Source organism: Megalobrama amblycephala, linkage group LG13, assembly GCF_018812025.1.
Source record: "Megalobrama amblycephala isolate DHTTF-2021 linkage group LG13, ASM1881202v1, whole genome shotgun sequence".
Taxonomy (NCBI): domain Eukaryota; kingdom Metazoa; phylum Chordata; class Actinopteri; order Cypriniformes; family Xenocyprididae; genus Megalobrama; species Megalobrama amblycephala.
Genome location: NC_063056.1, coordinates 25,700,258 through 25,718,150, shown reverse-complemented (window position 1 = coordinate 25,718,150; position 17,893 = coordinate 25,700,258). Strand labels below are relative to the sequence as shown.

General features: G+C 37.7%; 1 protein-coding gene across 2 annotated transcripts in view; it reads right to left on the bottom strand.

The window, feature by feature from the left end:
* galnt1 (UDP-N-acetyl-alpha-D-galactosamine:polypeptide N-acetylgalactosaminyltransferase 1) overlaps window positions 1–17,893 on the bottom strand; it is a 143,795-nt gene that overhangs the window by 64,991 nt on the left and 60,911 nt on the right. For both annotated transcript variants that reach the window (XM_048153671.1, XM_048153672.1), the window contains exon 2: window positions 12,488–12,608. The gene's annotated coding sequence lies outside the window, so the exon portion shown is untranslated. The remainder of the gene's footprint in view (window positions 1–12,487; window positions 12,609–17,893) is intronic.

Sequence of the window (17,893 nt, the reverse complement as noted above, 5' to 3'; positions counted from 1 at the left end):
CAGACAGAACAATATACAGACAGACAGACAGAACAATATACAGACAGACAGACAGACAGACCAATATAAAGAAAGAAAATGACAAACAGAATCATGTAAAGAACGACAGACAGACAGAACAATATACAGACAGACAGACATAGATAGATAGATAGATAGATAGATAGATAGATAGATAGATAGATAGATAGATAGATAGACAGACAGACAGAGAACAATATACAGACAGACAGAACAATATAAAGAACGACAGACAGACAGACAGACAGACAGACAGATAGATAGATAGATAGATAGATAGATAGATAGATAGATAGATAGATAGATAGATAGATAGATCGATAGAGAACAATATACAGACAGACAGAATAATATAAAGAACAACAGACGGACAGAACAATATACAGACAGATAGACAGACAGAACAATATAAAGAACGACAGACAGACAGACCAATATAAAGAATGAAAGAAAATGACAGACAAACAGAATCATAAAGAACAACAGACAGACAGAACAATATACAGACAGACAGATAGATAGATAGATAGATAGATAGATAGACAGACAGACAGAGAACAATATACAGACAGACAGAACAATATAAAGAACGACAGACAGACAGACAGACAGACAGATAGATAGATAGATAGATAGATAGATAGATAGATAGACAGACAGAACAATATACAGACAGACAGAATAATATAAAGAACAGACGGACAGAACAATATACAGACAGATAGACAAACAGACAGACAGAACAATATAAAGAACGACAGACAGACAGACAGAATCATATAAAGAACTACACATAGAACTATATAAAGAACGACAGACAGATAGAACAATATACAGACAGATAAACAGACAGAACAATATACAGACAGATCGATAGATAGACAGACAGACAGAGAACAATATACAGACAGAAAGAACAATATACAGACAGACAGACTACAGATAGACAGAGAACAATATACAGACAGACAGAACAATATAAAGAACGACAGACAGACAGAACAATATACAGACAGATCGATAGATAGACAGACAGACAGAGAACAATATACAGACAGAGAACAATATACAGACAGACAGACTACAGATAGACAGAGAACAATATACAGACAGACAGAACAATATAAAGAACGACAGACGGACAGAACAATATACAGACAGACAGATAGACTGCACATCTGTTCCTCAGAGCCAAATTTTTTAATTCATGAAAAATTCAATATGGCATCTACGCTTACTACAGTCAAGACTCCATTTGCACACTCGGTTTTTGTAGGTCTTGACTTCAGTGCGACATTGAATTATGCATATTAGATTAGTCTATCCCAAACAGCAGCGGGATAAACCAATTACAAGGTTGATGGTATTACAGTACGAATGGGTCATAAAAATCGAACGAGCTACGCTTTATCAGATTTCAGCTCAACTAACATGCGAGCTAACTGCAGGAGCGCACATCCACGCTGCATTGAAGAACAGAGTCCACGCAGCGTCCAAACGCTCTGGTGGGTACTATAGTCTTCTGAAACAGCTCAATTTTTGTCTGTCTGAAGTGTGCATATGATCCATATGTGATGTGATTCACGGCCTTTTCAATTTGTATGCTTGTCAGTTCAGGTTAAATATGGATTATGCACACTGAGGATCACATTTCAGGATCACATGAATAAAATGCATGTTATCTAGTTATCAGTCCTCTTCAGTAGGCAGGGTTGGCTAGTATATCTGTATTTTTTCTCATTTTTGCTTTAGCTTTAATATTTTTACTGGCAGTGCCTTGTAGGCAATGAATTCAGATATGCAATTTCTCAGAGATGAGTTTAGCATGCTAACAGTGTACAGTGCTTTGGTAAACTCTCTCAGAGAAGTTGCAACACAAAAATAAATTACAAAGCAATTACGGACTTCAAATCGCCTGCTGTGAGCAACATTTCTGTTATTATGCATAATTTGCAGGTCTGTGATGAAAGTTTTAAGCAATAAAAAGTTATACATATTTAGCCGCGTCCGCTACACAACTCTTCCGCTTACACATGATGCGCCACATGGCCTCGCCCCCTTTGTTGCATGTTCCTGGGGGCATGTTTTGCAGGGTTTATGATGTCACCAACCCGGGAAGAAGCTCGTTGTAGTCCAAACCGGTCGTTTTTGTAGGCAATTAAACTGCCATAACTTTAAAAGACAATATCTCCATTTGCATTGAACTTTCAGTGCTATAACTTTTCAGATACTGTTTATGCTCAAGCAGCAACATTACACACTAACTAAAGTTAAAAAAGTGAAATCGCAATGAACCACCCCTTTAATTTAGTTTCATTTTTTTTTTATTGTCACATGTGCACATATGTGTCACATCTTGCACAGTTTAATGAGCATTGCATTTTTGAAACTGCATATCAAGTTAGGTTCGATTGTAAAATGTTCTTCTAACTGGATATGAACATTAAAATCTTTCTTATTCATACACACACAAATTTGCATGAACCCACAGCCATGGCAAGAAACTCCTTAATAATAATAATAATAAATATTCCTTACATTTATATAGTGCTTTCAAAGCGCTTTACATATTGAAGGGGGAATATCATCAACCACCACCGATGTGCAGCATCCACCCGGAGCCATATTGCACCAGAACGCCCACCACACACTAGCTTATTGGTGGAGAGGAGACAGAGTGATGAAGCAAATCAGTGTATGGGGATCATTAGAAGGACATGATGGACAGAGGCCAATGGGCAGAGGCCTTCAAAGTCAATACTCTACTAAATACCTTGGCATTTATTTGTATTTATTTAATTCTTTATTTGACAGGGACTATGGACAATAAAAGAGTACTGCCCCAGAATTAGCTACAAAACTAAATTTCATCTGCTGTCCCTGGGCAGGAGTAAACCAAATTATCAATAAAAATACCATACAATATAAACACAGTAGAATACAAAATATATAACATATTCAAAAATCATTACATTCTATAATCAATGATCACAAACCTGGCTTGCCTTTAACCATCTTTTCAAATGCGATTTAAACTGCACAAAGGTAGTAATATCAGTTGGTAAATTATTCCAATTATTAACAGCTTTTACAGAAAAAGCTGATCAACCAAAATCTAAAATTTCTAAAATGCGCTTCACATTCACCTCTTAATAAGGCTCTTGTCTGTCTTATGTTATCAGTGCTCAACGAAACAAATGTCTTTAAAGGCGGAGGTGCAAGATCATTTACAATTTTATACATTAAACAGCAATTGTGAAATATTACAAAGTTGTTAAAGGTAAAGAGATTATGCTTTTGAATTATAAGACAATGATGATGTCTGTCAGATTTCTTATCAAACACTTTTATAGCACTTTCATATAAAATATTTAAAGGTCTAAGAGTAGATTTTCCTGCTTGTGACCATGAAGTAATGCAGTAAGAGAAATGAGAAAAGATCAAAAAGTGCAGAAAAATTCTTGCACACAGTAAAATCCCCAGAGTTAAATCAACTCTGCTCAGAGTACATATGGTCCCTCTCTAAATAGTGTTAAAGTAACACTGAAGCAGAGTAAAAGTTAATGAGATAATTAAGCAATTAATAAGGCTGTGACTGAAGTCACTTGTAGTTCTTGTGTTTCTCTTTTCTTCAGTGATTTTGCTTGTTAACAGCAGGTGTTCATCACTAATGCTCAATCATCACTTAATTAATTGTTTAATTATCTCATTAACTTTAACTCTGCTTCAGTGTTATTTTAACACTATATAGAGAGGGACCATATGTACTCTGTTGATTTAACTCTGGAGATTTTGCTGTGCAGCTTCTGCTGAAAGTTGACTCTGTATAAATTTAAAATTTCTAAGTTGGGGTGTAACTGTATGAACTATTTTTTTAACATGCTTTTCAAATGTTAAGTGAGTGTCTAAGATAACTCCAAGGTATTTAAAATCTGACACAATTTGTCATTTTTCACCATTTACTAATATATCTTTTTAAAACCTCCTCCGTCTTTCTAATCTTAAAATACATACAAAGCAGCTTTCTGAACGTTTAACAATAAACAACACTGATTAAACCAGTCTGAGATTTTGGTCATGACAGCAGATAATTTTTGTGATACCCGTTTACTTGTTTTATCATGTACATAATGTAATGGTCTGAGTTTTGTTCTGTTTAGTTCATGTTTAGAGTTTATTTTTTCTTTGGTCACATGTTCCCCTTTGTTCTCAGTTTCCCGCCACTTGTTTGTTGTCATGGTTCCTGATTTGATTAGTGTTTGAGTTCAGTTGTGTCTTGTTAGTTAGTCTCGTTTGGTCCTCTGTTCTCCTTGCATTTAAGCCCTGTGTTTGTTCAGTTCCATTGTCAGTTCTCTGTTGCATTTACCCGGTTGTTCTGTTTGGTTTTCCCTATTCAAGAATGTTCTGTTTTTGTTTAAGTTATTGTAAATAAACCTCACTGCTTGCAATTCGATCCTACACCTCATCCTTTGCTGCAACCAGCGGTTACACATAAATCACAGTATCATCTGCGTACATTTGAATAAATGCATCAGGACAAACATCTGGAAGATCATTCAAGTACAAACTAAAAGGTAGGGGCCCTAGTATGGACCCCTGGGGTACCCCTGTTGAACAGTGTCTTGTTGAAGATATATGTGTTTTAATCTGGGTGCATTGTTTCCTTGATGTAAGACTCAATCCATTTCGTTGTTTGCACAGATAAATTAAAATGTATTCATTTAGATAATAAAATATTATTATTTAACATATCGAATGCCTTTTGCAAATCGAGAAACACCGCACCCACAACCCGTCCCTTATCTAATTTTAATCGCACTTGCTCAATGAAATAACATACAGCTGTTTCCGTAGAGTGCATTAACACAAATACAATTAGCACTACCACTTAAAAGTCATTTTCCTGTTGCAAATTGAGCACTTCCCACATTGTTTGCTCAATTAGAGATTCTTCTATTTTAGGATTTTTACACACACAGTTAACACTTCATTGTTTGTAGGTGTGCTTGTAGACATGCATTGCACAGGAGTGCAGTTGTACAATCTCTGCCAGACTGTTGGAGGTTATACAGCACACACAACTGCTGCATTTCACTAACCTCCGTTTAGACATCTTTCAGAGGAACAAAGCCAGTTCAGGGAGGTCAGGGTCATTAGAACCTGCTGATTCTCTAACAGACTTTTCTGCCTTCAACATGATTTGAAATAAAATGCATTTTGTTTCTGGTGTGAAAAACTGGTGTAGATTGATTGAGTCTCTGTCAGCACCAGATTTCAGTGTTTCCTCAGAAACTTTAATAATGAAGAATGAGAAATAATACTGAATTGCATTTAATTTCTGACACTGTCTCTCTAGAATCACACTAGTGATGCTTTGATCAAATACTCTATAGAATTCATGTTGTATTTAGTACTGGTGCCAGGTTTCGTAACATTGTGAAGAATATATATCCAAACATAATAAAATAAATTGATTCATTAATTCATTTAAAAAAAAACAATGGTAAAACAAAACAAAACCAAAAAATCAATGTCTTGTCTAACACAAATTGGAAAGACCAGTTATGGCCTTCCACCTTATCTTTTTAATAGTTTTTGTCTCATACTGTACATACTGTTTCTCCTAAAGCACTACATAGGCACATGTAAGTGTGCCTAACCACTACAGCACTTTCCCAAACACCTGTAGCACTTCAAACAATCGATTTGCATAAGTGGGGATGAATGGATTCGTTGGGATAGATGTGCAAAGTAGGCCGATGCTTCAGTGACAGAGTGTAAAATACACACACACACATACATACACACACACACACACACACACTACTATTAAAGGGTTAGTTCACCCAAAAATGAACATTTTGTCAACAATTTCTCACCCTCATGTCGTTCCAAACCAGTAAGACTTCCAGTCATCTTTGAAATGCAAAATGAAGATCTTTCTGTCCCTCCAAAGAAAGCTATGTGACTGACACTTTGACGCTAATCCCTGTTCAACATTTAATGTAATCGAGTCTCTTCAGAAAATTTGGACTAAACTGATCAGTTCATAGTATTAGTATTACGATCTCTTTATAAACTTTTTGAAGCATAAAAATTATCATTGTTTCCACAAAAATATTAAGCAGCATAACTTTTTTTAACATTAATAAAGAATAATAAATGTAACCTGAGCATCAAATCATCATATTAGAATGATTTCTGAAGGATCATGTGACACTGAAGACTGGAGTAATGAAGCTGAAAATTGAGCTTTGCCAACACAGGAATAAATTACATTTTAAAATATATTCAAATGAAAACCAGTCATTTTAAATGGCAAATAATATATTTTACAACATTACTTTATACTTTTTTTGATCAAATAAATGCAGTCTTGTTGAGAATAACAGACTTCAAACCATTAAAAAAATCTTATCGACCCCAAATTTTTGATTTGTAGTGTATTTCTTATATATCAGCAAAAACAATTCATGAAAAGTGATGTTTTCCTTTAAGGCTATTACGACCCCAAGTATCGGCAATTCAGAGTTGTTTCTAAGAAGAGAGAAAAATTAGCACAGAGAATAGCAGACATTTAAGTAGACAACCACAAAAACCCTCACATACTGTAGAGAGAGAGAGAGAGAGAGAGAAAGTTTCCTGAAATGATATTTCATCAGATATTCAGGAGAGTAGTTAAAAAATGATCAAGATGTGGAGGTTCATGACTATGTATGTGTGTGTGTGTAATGATAAAACATCAAAGAAAAATCAGCAGGACGAAGCTGCCAGACTTAGTTTCATAATTAACACAAAAGCGAGATACAGTCCTGCATAATGAACTCTCTGTGAATGACAGCAAAAGAATCACGGCTGTTTAACAGACCCAGACCAGTTATCACAGCGAGCCTCAGTCTCCTAATGACTCCTGCAGAGCACGTCCAGTTCCTGCTCTATAGAGACATTCAAGCCTGTGTAAAACTTCTGCTATCAGTCTTGTGTGGGAGTCACTTCTGTCTGAAGCATCTGTCTCTGCTACTTATATTTGCTTTTTGTAGATCAGATATTACATACTATGACAAGACATAAATGTGTGTGTCAGTATTCAAGAGCAATATACACCGATCAGGCATAACACCACCTTCCTAATATTGTAACAGCCCTGATCCGTCGAGGCATGGACTCCACCAGACCCCTGAAGGTGTGCTGTGGTATCTGGCACCAAGATGTTAGCAGCAGATCCTTTAAGTCCTGTAAGTTGCGAGGGGTGGCCTCCATGGATCGGACTTGTTTGTTCAACACATCCCCCACAGATGCTCGATTGGATTGAGATCTGGGGAATTTGGAGGCCAAGTCAACACCTCAGAATTGTTGTTGTGCTCCTCAAACCATTCCTGAACCATTTTTGCTTTGTGGCAGGATGCATTATCCTGCTGAAGAGGCCACAGCCACCAGGGAATACCATTTCCATGAAAGGGTGTTCATGCTCTGCAACAATGCTTAGGTAGGTGGTACGGTGTCAAAGTAACATCCCAATGGATGGCAGGACCCAAGGTTTCCCAGCAGAACATTGCCCAAAACTTCACACTGTCTCACCGGCTTGCCTTCTTCCCATAGTGCATCCTGGTGCCATGTGTTCCCCAGGTAAGCAAAGCACACGCAACCGGCCATCCATATGATGTAAAAGAAAACATCATATCAGACCATGACTTATCAGACCAGGCCACCTTCTTCAAATGCTCCGTTGTCCACTTCTGATGCTCAGGTGCCCACAGTTGGCTCTTTCGGCAGTGAACAAGTGTCAGCATGGGCACCCTGACTGGTCTGTGTCTATGCAGCCACATACGCAACAAACTGCGATGCACTGTGTATTCTGACACCTTTCTATCAGAACCAGCATTACTTCTTGAGCAATTTGAGCTACAGTAGCTCGTCTGTTGGATCAGACCACACGGGCCATCCTTCGCTCCCCACATGCATCATAGAGCCTTGGCCGCCCATGACCCTGTCACCGGTTCACCACTGTTTCTTCCTTGGGCCACTTTTGATAGATACCGACCACTGCAGACTGGGAACACCCCACAAGAGCTGCAGTTTTGGAGATGCTCTGACCCAGTCATCTGGCCAACACAATTTGGACCTTATCAAACTCGCTCAAATCCTTAATGTTCACTTGCTGCCTAATATATCCCACCCACTAACAGGTGCCGTGATGAAGAGATAATCACTGTTATTCACTTCACCTGTCAGTGGTCATAATGTTAAATGTCTGATCGGTGTATTTTATATATATATATATATATATATATATATATATATATATATATATATATATATATATATATATATATATAAATATATATATATATGATAGATAGATAGATAGATAGATAGATAGATAGATGTTCACAAGTCCCTGCAGTCAAGTCCAAGTCAAGTCTCAAGTCTTTAAAGACCAAGTCCAAGTCAAGTCTCAAGTCTTTGAGGACCAAGTCCAAGTCAAGTCTCAAGTCTTTGAGGACCAAGTCCAAGTCAAGTCTCAAGTCTTTAAAGACCAAGTCCAAGCCAAGTCTCAAGTCTTTGAGGACCAAGTCCAAGTCAAGTCTCAAGTCTTTAAAGACCAAGTCCAAGTCAAGTCTCAAGTCTTTGAGGACCAAGTCCAAGTCAACTCTCAAGTCTTTAAAGACCAAGTCCAAGTCAAGTCTCAAGTCTTTGAGGACCAAGTCCAAGTCAAGTCTCAAGTCTTTAAAGACCAAGTCCAAGTCAAGTCTCAAGTCTTTGAGGACCAAGTCCAAGTCAAGTCTCAAGTCTTTGAGGACCAAGTCCAAGTCAAGTCTCAAGTCTTTAAAGACCAAGTCCAAGTCAAGTCTCAAGTCTTTGAGGACCAAGTCCAAGTCAAGTCTCAAGTCTTTAAAGACCAAGTCCAAGTCAAGTCTCAAGTCTTTGAGGAGCAAGTCCAAGTCAAGTCTCAAGTCTTTAAAGACCAAGTCCAAGTCAAGTCTCAAGTCTTTGAGGACCAAGTCCAAGTCAAGTCTCAAGTCTTTAAAGACCAAGTCCAAGTCAAGGCTCAAGTCTTTGAGGACCAAGTCCAAGTCAAGTCTCAAGTCTTTAAAGACCAAGTCCAAGTCAAGTCTCAAGTCTTTGAGGACCAAGTCCAAGTCAAGTCTCAAGTCTTTAAAGACCAAGTCCAAGTCAAGTCTCAAGTCTTTGAGGACCAAGTCCAAGTCAAGTCTCAAGTCTTTAAAGACCAAGTCCAAGTCAAGTCTCAAGTCTTTGAGGACCAAGTCCAAGTCAAGTCTCAAGTCTTTAAAGACCAAGTCCAAGTCAAGTCTCAAGTCTTTGAGGACCAAGTCCAAGTCAAGTCTCAAGTCTTTGAGGACCAAGCCAAGTCAAGTCTAAGTCAAGCCTCAAGTCTTTAGGGGTCCAAGTGAAGTCTCAAGTTAAGTCTTTGTTCTATTTTTATCTATATATATTTTTTTCAGCTAGTTGTTATTGTAATTGACAGTGTATTTAAATATCAAAACAGATTACTTTTACTTTAAAATTGTCTAATAAAGCACACAAAATACTACTTAAATAATTTCTATTACTTTCTAACTTTATACAAAATTATACCATTCAGAATTTATCGCAAGGTAAGGCTTGGCTATATTGTTATTATTTGTTGCTACTTGCTAATTTAACAAGTTTTCTAATGGGTGATGAATTCCCGTGCCTTAAGATGCGTCACACGCTCCATTGCTTGGTGTGTTTAGAGATGATTTGTGATATTTGCTGCTGCAGCAGATATTTGAGAATGAATGGATAGTAAAATGTGTGTGGGACAGTAAATAGAGAACGTAATCCAGAATGTCATGCCAAAAGACTTTTTTCACAAGTCTCTGTCTTAAAGTCCAAGTCTCAAGTCAAGTCCCGAGTTAGTACTTCACGAGTCCAAGTCAAGTCGCAATACACATATATATATATATATATATGTGTGTGTGTGTGTGTGTATATATATGTGTGTAATAATAATAATAATAATAATAATATATATATATATATATATATATATATATATATATATATTATATAAAATAGACACACAGTGTCATGAGAATTTATGTTTCACAAACTGTTTTATTTTGAGATGGATATCACTGAAAGTAATGATATCCAAATGTTGATTCAGTAACTGATTTAAAGTGATTCAGAGAGTTCATTATGTGAAGGATTTGTCATACTGATAACTACCAAGTTTGCGAGACTTTCTGAATGATTAATTAAAAGAACCACATTTGTTTGGGTACCACTGGTTGCTAGGTACATTTGTTTGTTTGCGTGCAGCTCAATAGAATGACGTGTTTTCTTGCAATAATTCAGTGGCACTGTTCCTTTACACATCCAATTCTTACTGTAAGCTTACAACTCAGATAACCACTGGTGAGTGTGTGTGCAGACTCATAACCAAACATGATCTATATGCACTTATGCGGTATGAAAAATTTCCCATTCATCCTGACATAGGAAAAACTAATGTCCTTAAATAAACATACTACTAAATCCCAAGTCAGCACTTGAGTAAAAACAGATGAAGAAAAAGAAGAAAAGTAGGTGGATTTAGTTGAAGAGATGGATGATTCTCACTTTCCCATAAATTACATGTGTGTTTATGGGGATGGGCCTACTGGTAATGTAACACTATAACAGGATCCCTGTTTTAAGAGGTCTGCAGTATTACCCAGAATGCAACAATAGTGTACAATGTAACAATCTAATTTCAGAAACCGGTAATGAGAGGTGATGTCACTGACTGTGAGACAAAATGCGAGTATGCGAGTTGTGTGTGTGTGTGTGTGTGTGTGTGTGTGTGTGTGTGTGTGTGTGTGTGTGTGTGTGTGTGTGTATTTGTGTCAAGGGGATGGAAATAGAAAGACCTAGTGAACAGGAAACTCTCAAGGCTTCGTGTTTCTATTCTCAGCTAAAAAAAATGCTTTCCGACTTTTTGGGTTTAAGAAATTATCATTGAAAAAGAGGAAAGTCAGAGGAAATAATGACGATCTCACAAAGAAACTATTTTAAGCCTGATAGTTTTGCATATAGAGTATCTACACACTGTAATATCTAATTTGGTGTAGAAATCTGACTGAGATACAACCACACTTCCCCATAGCCTGTGTTTGCAACTTCCTCTTCCTCACACAGATGATTATATGCTCTTTCAAACCAGCACAACTAACAAGCTACACACACACAAAGACTCACAAAAGAACGGAAAACAGGGTGACGGAGATGGAGGGATCTGTGATGCAAAAACTGCACCAAATGCAGAAAACAAACACAAATTGATTACCAATGCAAAGCCTGGCAGAAACAACAAGTACAATTAAATACTTCAATTTGCAATCATTCAGCCATTTTGTGGTGTAACCCAGATCAATACACTTTACTGTCTATTTAAAGTTTAGACTGCTCACATTAAACCAAACTGCTTAAAACACCAACAAGGCACATTTTGATTTTCATTTGAATAACAGATTGCAAGTTTTTCTCATCCCTTCATTATTAAATTCCACTACTTTGAAAGCCTTAGATTTTATTGTTTTGCATAAACCATTTGATTTGATTTGAAAATGATTTATATTGGTTTGTTTGAAATTACTGTCCCCTATTGTGGCATAATTTCCATAGCACTGAATAATATTGCTGTAATGTTGTTAAATTATTCAAAAAGTTATTGCCCTGGTTACACAGACAAGGCTAAGCCTAGTCCCAGACTAAAATGCATGTTTGAGCCATTTTAACTGAATCTTAAAATATGTCAGTGTCATTGTTTTGTCTCAAGATGCACATCAGTAATGTTTTTTCTAAGGCATGTTGATAAAAGCCCTAATTGAACTAAGCCTAATCCTGGCTTAATCTAAACTAAACCCTGTCTGTGAAACTGGGCCATTATTTAATTGTGTGTATTTTGAAAAAAATTAAATGCTTGCTGTGAATTTAACCTTAGTAAGACAAGAGTCTGCCATTTTATTTCAAAAATGGCATTTCCACCACCACAGAATGCTAAAGAACAATATATCATTTGAAATGTGGTGGGAACGCCAAAGTGGAGGAACTTTTGATTATTTTAAGAAAAGAAAAAGAAAACAATGACCAAATTCTCTTGTGGCATACTGTATGTGTATACACTGTTGGACAAATTAAATAAACTAGTGGGAGTGTGAAAAATGTGTTTTTGAAGAGTTTATTTTATAAAAGTCCACAGGGCCATATTATCCCAGAAGTTGATGAAACACTTAAAAAATTGCTTGCATTACATGAGGAAAGATTGCAGTAGAGTGCTTCCCTTTCAGACACTATATGTGAACTGCTTCATTGTCATGCTAAATTAACCATGCATTGTGAGTTAAACTGAGCTGACATTAATTCACACTTTGTATAATAAAGAGACTAACTATAATTACATAATGACATAATTGTCTGCTGCATATTCAGTGCATACCTGTTGAACTGAGGTCAGAGTGGGTGAAGGAAGGCGGTCTCGTATCCTACAGCGCAGGGGCTCCAGATGAGGGAAGGAGCTTGAGGTCCCGCCACAGAAACCTGTTACTCACGCATGCTCCCTGTAACAAACAAAGTCAACTGTTAGAGGGATATCACTGTGCAACAGTAACACTACATTAACCATATTTATTAGTGATAAGCACACTACGCAGCATAGAAGCTAAGCTGATTTTTGGCCAACTAGAGATTATTACTTCAGCTGATAATCCTTGTGAATATTCATAAATCTACATAATTTTGTCAATAAATATTACACATTTTTAAGTTGTGAGTAAATATTATTAAATGGTTAGTTCACCCAAAAATTAAAATTCTGTCATTAATTACTCACCCCCATGTCGTTCCACACCCGTAAGACCTTCGTTCATCTTTGGAACACAAATTAAGAAATTTTTGATAAAATCTGATGGCTCAGTGAGGCCTGCATTGACAGAGAGTTAATTTACACTTACAAACGCCCAGAAAGGTACTAAAGTTATATTTCAAACAGTTCATGTGACTACAGTGGTTCAACCTTAATGTTATGAAGTGACGAGAATACTTTTTGTGCACCAAAAAAAAACAAAATAAGGACTTTATTCAACAATATCTAGTGATGGGCGATTTCAAAACACTGCTTCATGAAGCTTCGAAGCTTTATGAATCTTTTGTTTCGAATCAGTAGTTCGGAGCGCGTATCAAACATCCAAAGTCACGTGAAACAATGAAATTTCAAAACGCTAATGACGCAACGAAGCATCATTTCCTGAAATCACGTGACATTGGCACTCCGAACCACTGATTCGAAACAAAAGATTCGTAAAGCTTCGAAGCTTCATGAAGCAGTGCTTTGAAATCGCCCATCACTAGATATTGTTGAATAAAGTCGCTATTTTGTTTTTTTGGCACATAAAAAGTATTCTCGTCTCTTCATAACATTAAGGTTGAACCACTGTAGTCACATGAATTGTTTTAAATATGTCTTTAGTAGCTTTCTGGGCATTTGAAAGTGTAAATTAACTTGATGTCAATGCAGGCCTCACTGAGCCATCAAATTTTATCAAAAATATCTTAATTTGTGTTCCAAAGATGAACGAAGGACTTACGGGCGTGGAACGACATGAGGGTGAGTAATTATGGACAGAATTTTCATTTTTGGGTGAACTAACCCTTTAAAATAAGCATTCATCTAAACTAACAAAAACCCTTATGTGCAATCTTAAATACACTTGTTTATGTATATACAAACACATTATCCCTAACTTATGTGTGTTTATGTCTCTAAATACCTTAACTAAAAATTAATCTGTAAAAATACTTATTCATAAGATGTCCCATATTTTCCTTTTAAAAAGGTTTCAAGAGAAAATATAGCTGCGAGCAGCGATGGCGGGCCCAAGCCCGGTGGCACCGCCACCCCGGTGGCTTCAGGGCAACTGTGCACAGCGGGCAATAGGCACTTAAAACGGTTAAACATCAAAGGACTATGTCAAATTCACTCCACATTTACTGCACTACAAGGTGCCACTATAGAGCCCCTCCTCCCTGCCCATTTTCAAAGGATTACATGTGCCAAGTTTTAACATTATTCTGATGAATTTTGAAGCAAATCAGGTAAAAATAAGAGGGTGATCTCAATGTATGCTGAAAGTGACACATTTTCTGCTTCCAGTTGGTGGCGCTATTACTTTGAATCACAATAGTCACATCCATGTGATCAGCCTTGTACAACGAAGACTAAGCCGAAGTTTCATCAAAATCAATTAATGTATGCAGAAGTTATAACACTTTGTTTCCCTTTTCTTGCCATAAATTCGTTGCCTCGCCACGGCCAAACCGTTTGAGATATCCAAAATCCGTTTGCAATTAAACAACTTCAATGTGTTAGCAACAAGTTAAAAAAAGTTTGGTGTAAATTGGATAAACCCTGTAGGAGCAGTAGTATAAAATTCATAGCCTGTTTTTTCAAAAAATTAACATTCAAACCAAAATAGCTGACTTCCTGTTGGTCGGAGCTAATGAATGTAAATTAGAAAATTGTCCGGCTTGATGAGAACAATATGTGTACCGAGTTTGGTGATTGTAGGAAAAACTAACCCCCCACTTTTGTCAAAAGGTGGCGCTACTGAGCCCCTCCACCACGCCCATTTCTATGGCTTTGTCCATGTCTACTGGTTGACAATATTGATGTGTGTGTCGAGTTTCATGCAATTTGAAGCATGTTAAGAGCCTCAAAAACACTCAAGAATATTATTACAGTTTGACCTGTTGCCATGGCAACAATATTTCAAATATCAAAAATCCTGTCATAGGTCTACATCTGCTGTGTATTGACATTACACTGATGAAGTTTGAAGCAAATCAGGTAAAAATAAGAGGGTGATCTCAAAACATTTCAAAAAGTGATACACTTCCTGCTGCCAGTTGGTGGCGCTATAACTTTGACTCACAATAGTCACATCCATGTGATCAGACTCCTATAACGAACACACTCGTGAAGTTTCATAAAGATCAATATATGTATGCAGACGTTATAACACATTTCCTGTTTCCTTTTTCTCGCCATAAATTCGTTGCCTCGCCACGGCCAAACCGTTCGAGATATCAAAAATCCCCTGGCAATTTTTAATCATCAGTGTCTTGACTTCATGCTGACCGAGTTTGGTGGCGATCGGATTAATCGTCTAGGAGGAGTATATCAAATTCCAGAGCATGCGTTTTTCAAACAACCCTTAATAGCTGACTTCCTGTTGGCGTGGTGTTTAACTTAGAGCACGAAAGTTGTTCGGCCCGATGAGGTCTATATGTGTACTGAGTTTCATACTAATACGTGCAAGCGTGTTTAATATATGGACCAAATTTTCAGACTTTTTTCAAGGGGGCGCTGTCGAGCCCCCCTGCCACGCCCGGGTACCAGCCTCTCCGGCGTCCTAATGGCCGCGGATTCCAATGTGTGTGCCAATTTTCAAGAGTTTTTGAGCATGTTAAGGCCCCCAAAAAGCCCCGGAAGACGGAAAAAAATAAAAAAAAAAAAAAATAAAAAAATAAATATAGCTGCGAGCAGCGATGGCGGGCCCAAGCCCGGTGGCACCGCCACCCCGGTGGCTTCAGGGCAACTGTGCACAGCGGGCAATAGGCACTTAAAACGGTTAAACATCAAAGGACTATGTCAAATTCACTCCACATTTACTGCACTACAAGGTGCCACTATAGAGCCCCTCCTCCCTGCCCATTTTCAAAGGATTACATGTGCCAAGTTTTAACATTATTCTGATGAATTTTGAAGCAAATCAGGTAAAAATAAGAGGGTGATCTCAATGTATGCTGAAAGTGACACATTTTCTGCTTCCAGTTGGTGGCGCTATTACTTTGAATCACAATAGTCACATCCATGTGATCAGCCTTGTACAACGAAGACTAAGCCGAAGTTTCATCAAAATCAATTAATGTATGCAGAAGTTATAACACTTTGTTTCCCTTTTCTTGCCATAAATTCGTTGCCTCGCCACGGCCAAACCGTTTGAGATATCCAAAATCCGTTTGCAATTAAACAACTTCAATGTGTTAGCAACAAGTTAAAAAAAGTTTGGTGTAAATTGGATAAACCCTGTAGGAGCAGTAGTATAAAATTCATAGCCTGTTTTTTCAAAAAATTAACATTCAAACCAAAATAGCTGACTTCCTGTTGGTCGGAGCTAATGAATGTAAATTAGAAATTGTCCGGCTTGATGAGAACAATATGTGTACCGAGTTTGGTGATTGTAGGAAAAACTAACCCCCCCACTTTTGTCAAAAGGTGGCGCTACTGAGCCCCTCCACCACGCCCATTTCTATGGCTTTGTCCATGTCTACTGGTTGACAATATTGATGTGTGTGTCGAGTTTCATGCAATTTGAAGCATGTTAAGAGCCTCAAAAACACTCAAGAATATTATTACAGTTTGACCTGTTGCCATGGCAACAATATTTCAAATATCAAAAATCCTGTCATAGGTCTACATCTGCTGTGTATTGACATTACACTGATGAAGTTTGAAGCAAATCAGGTAAAATAAGAGGGTGATCTCAAAACATTTCAAAAAGTGATACACTTCCTGCTGCCAGTTGGTGGCGCTATAACTTTGACTCACAATAGTCACATCCATGTGATCAGACTCCTATAACGAACACACTCGTGAAGTTTCATAAAGATCAATATATGTATGCAGACGTTATAACACATTTCCTGTTTCCTTTTTCTCGCCATAAATTCGTTGCCTCGCCACGGCCAAACCGTTCGAGATATCAAAAATCCCCTGGCAATTTTTAATCATCAGTGTCTTGACTTCATGCTGACCGAGTTTGGTGGCGATCGGATTAATCGTCTAGGAGGAGTATATCAAATTCCAGAGCATGCGTTTTTCAAACAACCCTTAATAGCTGACTTCCTGTTGGCGTGGTGTTTAACTTAGAGCACGAAAGTTGTTCGGCCCGATGAGGTCTATATGTGTACTGAGTTTCATACTAATACGTGCAAGCGTGTTTAATATATGGACAAATTTTCAGACTTTTTTCAAGGGGGCGCTGTCGAGCCCCCCTGCCACGCCCGGGTACCAGCCTCTCCGGCGTCCTAATGGCCGCGGATTCCAATGTGTGTGCCAATTTTCAAGAGTTTTTGAGCATGTTAAGGCCCCCAAAAAGCCCCGGAAGACGGAAAAAAAATAAAAAAAAAAAAAAAAAATATATAGCTGCGAGCAGCGATGGCGGGCCCAAGCCCGGTGGCACCGCCACCCCGGTGGCTTCAGGCAACTGTGCACAGCGGGCAATAGGCACTTAAAACGGTTAAACATCAAAGGACTATGTCAAATTCACTCCACATTTACTGCACTACAAGGTGCCACTATAGAGCCCCTCCTCCCTGCCCATTTTCAAAGGATTACATGTGCCAAGTTTTAACATTATTCTGATGAATTTTGAAGCAAATCAGGTAAAAATAAGAGGGTGATCTCAATGTATGCTGAAAGTGACACATTTTCTGCTTCCAGTTGGTGGCGCTATGACTTTGAATCACAATAGTCACATCCATGTGATCAGCCTTGTACAACGAAGACTAAGCCGAAGTTTCATCAAAATCAATTAATGTATGCAGAAGTTATAACACTTTGTTTCCCTTTTCTTGCCATAAATTCGTTGCCTCGCCACGGCCAAACCGTTTGAGATATCCAAAATCCGTTTGCAATTAAACAACTTCAATGTGTTAGCAACAAGTTAAAAAAAGCTTGGTGTAAATTGGATAAACCCTGTAGGAGCAGTAGTATAAAATTCATAGCCTGTTTTTCAAAAATTAACATTCAAACCAAAATAGCTGACTTCCTGTTGGTCGGGGA